This window comes from Somniosus microcephalus, chromosome 6 (assembly GCF_052327205.1).
Source record: "Somniosus microcephalus isolate GS21.2 chromosome 6, FLI_Smic_1.0, whole genome shotgun sequence".
NCBI classification, from domain to species: domain Eukaryota; kingdom Metazoa; phylum Chordata; class Chondrichthyes; order Squaliformes; family Somniosidae; genus Somniosus; species Somniosus microcephalus.
The window spans coordinates 277,469,781-277,477,448 of record NC_140992.1 but is presented as its reverse complement, the minus strand read 5'-3'; the positions used below and the strand labels follow the sequence as shown (position 1 = coordinate 277,477,448).

Below are 7,668 nucleotides of genomic sequence, written 5' to 3'. Positions count from 1 at the left end.
CAGTCGGCCCAGCTCCGAAGTCGGAGGCGCCGCTCCCCGGCCCCGGCCCCAGCGCCAGGAGCAGCATCTCCAGCCAGAGCTCCCGCGGCTCCATGAGCGCCGCTTACCCCCGAGCTACAGCTGCCCTCGTCGCCCCCGCTCCTCGCTGCTGGAGGAAGCTTCCCCGGCCAGGACAGCCTGCCCTCCCCCGGGGAGCCCTACTACCATCCGCGGGCCGCAGCAGGCGCCCACCCCGCCGGCCCCCAGCGCCGAGCCGGCCCCCCTCTCTCCATCCTCTCCTACAGCTACAGCCCCGGCAAAGGGCCGGCCTCCGCACACAAGTTCAGGCTCCCCTACCAGGTCACCACCGTCCCGGGAGAGCGGCCCCAGCCAGGCCGAGAAGAGGCTGGAGGCTCTGACCAGGGAACTGGAGAAGGAGCTGGAGCTACACATCAAGAAGGAATACTTCGGTAAGCTCAGTAATGGCTCACAGCTTTCTTTCCGTCCTTCTCTCCTCCGTCCTTCTCTTCTCCCTGCCCAGTTTCCTGCTCCTGAAGTTGCTGATCTTTAAACTTCACCAAGCTGCCCTCGGAGTGGTCGAGCTATTCAACCAAGGGGGGCCTCGCCACCGAGCCCCATCTCTCTCTCTTTCCCCCCCCCGCGACCCTTCCCACCCTCACCGCATCCCCCGATCCTTCCCACCCCATCTCACCCCCCCGCCCCTTCCAATCCTCACCCCACCCTTAACCCCCGAACCCCTTCCCACCCCTCACCTCATCTCACCCCTGATCCTTCCCCACCCACACCCCAATTCAACCCCCCCGCCCCCTTCCCCAGCCTCACCCCCCCACCACCCCTTCCCGTTCATGCCCCTTCCCGTTCGTGACCCACCCACTTCCTACCAGGAGCTTCGCTGGATAAGTCCTAGGGATGCAGACTTGAACAGATATGGTGGACAACTGGTTTAGCCATTCACGGCCACATCTGGCTGGACCACATAAAGCATTATCGGGTACAGCCAGATTTGCCAAAATTGCTCACTATTCCAGGATCATTCTGGAATGCAAAGATAAACCCCGGCTTCTATTCTCCACTGCTAACTGTCTTCTTAAACCCCTCTCCCCCACCTCCTCCACCCTCACCCTCCAACAAGTGTGAGGAGCTCATGGACTTCTTTGTCTCTAAGATTGAGACCCATCCGATCAGCTGCCTCTGCCACTTCTCTTCCTTCCCCCTAGCCCACCGGGCCGAATTTCCTCTAAGGTTCGCCCCTGCCCTAGCCTTGAACTCACACATCCTTTCTCCAGTTTCTCTCTGATCTCCCCTCACGACCTCTCCGAGCTCAGTGTGTCCATGAGACCCACCTCCTGCTCCCTCGACCCTATTCCCACCAAACTGCTGACCACCCAACTTCCTGTTCTGGCTCCCCTGTTAGCTGATATTGTTAACGGTTACCCCTCTCCTTCAAATCTGCAGTCTACACCCCTTTGGTGTCCCCCCCCAACCCCCAAGGATCTATCCTTGGCCCCTCCTATTTCCAATCTACATGCTGCCCCTTGGCGACATCAATCCGAAAACACAGCGTCAGTTTCCACATGTACGCTGACGACACCCAGCTCTACCTCACGACCTCTTCTCTCAGCCCCGCCACGGTCTCTAAATTGTCAGACTGCTTGTCTGACATCCAGTGCTGGTTGAGCAGAAATTTGCTCAATTAAATATTGGTAAGACCAAAGCCATTGTCTTCAGTCCCCGCCACCACCTCCGTTCCATAGCTACCGACTCCATCCCCTCTCCCGGACATCTGTCTGAGGCCGAACCACACTGTTTGCAACCTTGGTGTCATATTTGACCTGAACTGAGCTTCTGACCACATATCCGCACCATCACTAAGACCACTTATCCCCCACTGCCGTAACATCACCGTCTCCCGCCCCTGCCTCAGCCCATCTGCTGCTGAAACCCTCATCCATGCCTTTGTTACCTCTAGACTTGACTATTCCAACGCGCTCCATCACCAGCCTCCCACGTTCTACTCTATGTAAACTTGAGGTCATCCAAAACTTGGCTGCCCGTGTCCTAACTCGCACCAAGGATTTACAAAAGGTAAATCGTGCGTGACTAATCTACTGGAATTTTTTGAGGATGTAACTGGTAAAATAGATAAGGGAGAACCAGTGGATGTGGTGTATTTGGACTTTCAGAAGGCTTTTGATAAGGTCCCGCATAAGAGATAGCATGTAAAGTTTAAAGCACATGGGTTTGGGGGCAAGGTATTGACTTAGATAGAGAACTGGTTGGCAGACAGAAAGCCAAGGAGTTGGAATAAACGGCTTTTTTTGCGAGTGGCAGGCAGTGACTAGTGGGGTACCGCAGGGATAGGTCCTTGGACCCCCAGCTATTCACAATATATATTAATGATCTAGACAAGGGAACTAGATTTAATATCTCCAAATTTGCAGGACGACACAAAGCTGGGTGGGCGTGTGTGCTGTGAGGAGGATGCAGAGAAACTCCAGTATGATTTGGGACAGGTTGGGTGATTGGGCAGAAGCATGGCAGATGTAATATAACGTGGATAAATGTGAGGTAATCCACTTTGGTGGCAAAAACAAGAAGGCAGATTATTATCTGAATGGCAATAGATTGGAGAAGGGGAAGTGCAAATGAGACCTGGGCATCCTTGTGCACCAGTCACTGAAGGTAAGCATGCAGGTGCAGCAGGCGGTTAAGAAGGCAAATGGTATGTTGGCCTTCGTACGCGAGAGGGTTTGAGTACAGGAACAAGGATGTCTTGCTGCAGGTCTACAGGGCCTTGGTGAGACCACATCTTGAGTATTGTCGTGCAGTTTTGGTCGCCTTATCTGAGGAAGGATGTTCTTGCCATGGAAGGAGTGCAGCGAAGATTCACCAGGCTGAAACCTGGGATGGCAGGAATGACGTATGAGGAGAGATTGGGTCGATTGGGCTTGTACTCGCTGGAGTTTAGAAGAATGAGAGGGGATCTCATTGAAACTTATAAAATTCTGACAGGACTGGACAGACTAGATGCAGGAAGGATGTTCCCGATGGTTGGGGAGTCCAGAACCAGGGATCACAGTCTAAGGATAAGGGGTAGGCCATTTAGGACAGAAATGAGGAGGAATTTCTTCACCCAGAGAGTGGTGAACCTGTGGAATTCTCTACCACAGAAGGCAGTAGAAGCCAATTCAGTAAATATATTCAAGAAGGAGTTGGATATATTTCTTAAGGCTAAAGGGATCCAGGGGTATAGGAGAAAGCAGGGACAGGGTACTGAATTTGGATGATCAGCCATGATCGCATTGAATGGCGGAGCAGGCTTGAGGGGCCGAATGGCCTACTCCTGCTCCTATCTTCTATGTTTCTATGTTTCTATGTCCTGTTCACCCATCTCCCCTGTGCTCACTGACCTACATTGGCTCCTGGTTAAGCAACTCCTCGATTTCAACATTCTCATCCTTGTTTTCAAATCCCTCCATGGCCTCACCCCTCCCTATCTCTGTAAACTCCTCCAGCCTCACAACCCCCCCCCCCCCCCGAGATATCTGCACTCCTCTAATTCTGGCCTCTTGAGCATCCCTGATTATAATCGCTCAACCATTGGCGGCCGTGCCTTCAGCTGCCGGGGCCCTAAGCTCTAAAATTCCCTCTCTAAACCTCTCTGCCTCTCTCCTCCTTTAAGACGCTCCTTAAAACCTACCTTTTTGACCAAGCTTTTGGTCACCTGTCCTAATATCTCCTTATGTGGCTCGGTGTCAAATTTTGTTTGGTAATCGCTCCTGTGAAGCACCTTGGGATGTTTTACTACGTTAAAGGCACTATATAAATACAAGTTGTTGTTGATATTCCCTCCCTTTCCAACCTCAGTGGGAGCATTCCCGCCTCGGAGTCAGAAGGTGCAGGGATTGAACCCGCTCTGGACAGTCCCGGCGAGCAGAGACCGGAGCTCTGGCTCAGTTCTGGGGTGCCAACCTTGATACTCACACCTGATGGTTGTGTGCAGAATAGCCCCCTATAGTTTGGGATGTGGGAGCCCATAAACCCCCCCCCCCCCCCATAGGACTAACTCCTCCGCACCCCCCATCGACTGGCAATAAAGATGACTACGGCCATGGAAGGAGCGTTCACATTGCAGCCTGTCAGACTGTTAATCACCCTGCAAATCCTCCCACTGCTTCACGCTGTTCTCCAAGTGGACAACGTGAAGGTACAACCCCCCCACTGGTTGATCAACCCATCTGCAGTGTCCCTATCTCTGGTCCACCTCTAATTGGCTGACTGAGCACAGACAGGCGATTGTACCTGGGACTTTCTTAAGCTTTCATAACAGATAGGAATTTATCGGGAGCAGGTGGTTTGTGTATTCGGGTCACCCATCACAGACGGCTGAATCCGGGGGTGGAAGCCTTGGGCAGCACATTCCAAACTCGCACTGCCTCACCTGGGCTGTCACTGGTCACAGCGGGAGTGAGAGAACACCCAGCAGCTCAGTTATAGATTCGGCCTTTCCAAACTTAGGCTGAGCCTGGCAACAGTATTGTGACCTGGGGAACGTTATAGTAGGACTTTGAGGCGGCTACAGGTCTGTCACTGTATAACACTGGGGTACAGTACTGGTGGGTACAGGTCTGTCACTGTATAACACTGGGGTACAGTACTGGTGGGTACAGGTCTGTCACTGTATAACACTGGGGTACAGTACTGGTGGGTACAGGTCTGTCACTGTATAACACTGGGGTACAGTACTGGTGGGTACAGGTCTGTCACTGTATAACACTGGGGTACAGTACTGGTGGGTACAGGTCAGTCACTGTATAACACTGGGGTACAGTACTGGTGGGTACAGGTCTGTCACTGTATAACACGTGTACAGTACTGGTGGGTACAGGTCGGTCACTGTAACACTGGGGTACAGTACTGGTGGGTACAGGTCAGTCACTGTATAACACTGGGGTACAGTACTGGTGGGTACAGGTCTGTCACTGTATAACACTGGTACAGTACTGGTGGGTACAGGTCTGTCACTGTATAACACTGGGGTATAGTACTGGTGGGTACAGGTCAGTCACTGTATAACACGGGTACAGTACTGGTGGGTACAGGTCTGTCACTGTATAACACGGGTACAGTACTGGTGGGTACAGGTCTGTCACTGTATAACACTGGGGTACAGTACTGGTGGGTACAGGTCTGTCACTGTATAACACGGGTACAGTACTGGTGGGTACAGGTCTGTCACTGTATAACACGGGTACAGTACTGGTGGGTACAGGTCTGTCACTGTATAACACGGGTACAGTACTGGTGGGTACAGGTCTGTCACTGTATAACACTGGGGTACAGTACTGGTGGGTACAGGTCTGTCACTGTATAACACGGGTACAGTACTGGTGGGTACAGGTCTGTCACTGTATAACACTGGGGTACAGTACTGGTGGGTACAGGTCTGTCACTGTATAACACTGGGGTACAGTACTGGTGGGTACAGGTCTGTCACTGTATAACACGTGTACAGTACTGGTGGGTACAGGTCGGTCACTATAACACGGGTACAGTGCGGGTGGGTACAGGTCTGTCACTATAACGTGTACAGTACTGGTGGGTACAGGTCTGTCACTAACACTGGGGTACAGTACTGGTGGGTACAGGTCTGTCACTAACACTGGGGTACAGTACTGGTGGGTACAGGTCTGTCACTGTATAACATTGGGGTACAGTACTGGTGGGTACAGGTCTATCGCTGTATAACGGGTACAGTACTGGTGGGTACAGGTCTGTCACTATAACACGGGTACAGTACTAGTGGGTACAGGTTGTCACTGTATAACTGGTACAGTACTGGTATGGAAACATGGAAGATAGGAGCAGGAGTAGGCCATTCGGCCCCTCGAGCCTGCTCTGCCATTCAATGCGATCATGGTTGATCATCCAAACTCAGTACCCTGTCCCTGCCTTCTCCCCATATCCCTTGATCCCTTTAGCCTTAAGAAATATATCTAACTCCTTCTTGAATATATTTAATGAATTGGCCTCAACTGCCTTCTGTGGTAGAGAATTCCACAGGTTCACCACTCTCTGGGTGAAGAAATTCCTCCTCATCTCTGTCCTAAATGGCTTACCCCTTATCCTTCGACTGTGACCCCTGGTTCTGGACTCCCCGCCATCGGGAACATCCTTCCTGCATCTAGTCTGTCTAGTCCTGTTAGAATTTTATAAGTTTCAATGAGATCCCCTCTCATTCTTCTAAACTCCAGCGAGTAGAAGCCCAATCGACCCAATCTCTCCTCATACGTCATTCCTGCCATCCTAGGTATCAGTCTGGTGAATCTTTGCTGCACTCCCTCCGTGGCAAGAACATCCTTCCTCAGATAAGGTGGGTACAGGTCTGTAACTGGGTGTAGGTGAGGGGATAGATTAAGGGTCGACAATGAGCTAAGGAAGGAAACTTTAGAGGGGGTACTTGGTCAAAGAGAGAGGTTTTAAGGAGGGTCTTAAAGGCGGAGAGGTTTGAGGAGGGAATTCCGAGTTTCGGGCTTTGATTCCATCCTGTCCCACCTCACCCTTGGGCTAGGTAGGGGAGGGTGAGCGGTGACCGTTTAACCGTGCCCCAACAAGGGGTCGATTCCTTCAGGGGTGGCAGAGGTAGCAGTCAGAAAATCACAGGCACTGGATAGCTGGGGGCAGTGGGGTACTGCTCCGTGGGTGAGCTCAGTCATGTCCTCTCCCACTAGGACGGTCCAGTTTGGGGTCACTGGATCGTGACCGGGTGCAGATGCCCTGCCAGGTTTCCTCCACCTCCATTACTTTGAAACACTGAGGCCAGTTGTGACGTCTCTGCCACTATCCTGTCCTGGGATCAGCACAGACTGGCGATTGAACAAAGGATCTATCTAGTCTGTGTGGCTCACCTACTCACTGTCTCCGTGGAACATTTCAATCGTGTTCTGACCACCTGCACCTGCTCTGATTTCAAAGGTTGTTGCAGATTGACTGAGATCCCCTCAGGATACTGGATAGTTTGGATAGTATCGTGGGTTCAAGTCCCACTCCAGAGACATGAGCACATAATCCAGGCTGACACTCCCAGTGCGGTACTGAGGGAGTGAAAGAAAGAAAGACTTGCATTTTTATAGCGCCTTTCACAACCTCGGGACGTCCCAAAGCGCTTTACAGCCAATGAAGTACTTTTTGAAGTGTCGTCACTGGTGTAATGTTGGAAACGCAGCAGTCAAATTGCGCGCAGCAAGCTCCCACAAACAGCAACGTGATAATGACCAGATAATTGGTTTTTATTATGTTGGTTGAGGGATAAATATTGGCCAGGACAGACCGGCGAGAACTCCCCTGCTAAGGAAGTGCTGCAATGTCGGAGGTGCTGTCTTTGAGTTGAGACGTTAAACCGAGGCCCCGTCTGCCCCCTCAGGTGAACGGAAAACATTCCACGGCATTATTTTGAAGAAGAGCAGGGGGAGTTCTCCCCGGTGTCCTGGGGCCAATATTTATCTCAACCAACATCAGTAAAACAGATAATCTGGTCATTATCACATTGCTGTTTGTGGGAGCTTGCTGTGTGCAAATTATCTGCCGCATTTCCAACAATACAACGGTGACTACACTTCAAAAAGTACCTTGTTAGCTGTAAAGTGCCTTGGGACGTCTTGAGGTTGT

The 7,668-nt window shown here is 51.8% G+C and overlaps 1 protein-coding gene across 1 annotated transcript in view; it reads left to right on the top strand.

Moving 5' to 3' along the window:
* The first annotated feature begins 24 nt into the window (after nucleotides 1-24).
* The window catches only part of wtip (WT1 interacting protein), a 74,069-nt gene continuing 66,425 nt past the window's right edge, over nucleotides 25-7,668 (top strand). Inside the window, exon 1 of the mRNA XM_085991889.1 lies at nucleotides 25-449. The gene's annotated coding sequence lies outside the window, so the exon portion shown is untranslated. The remainder of the gene's footprint in view (nucleotides 450-7,668) is intronic.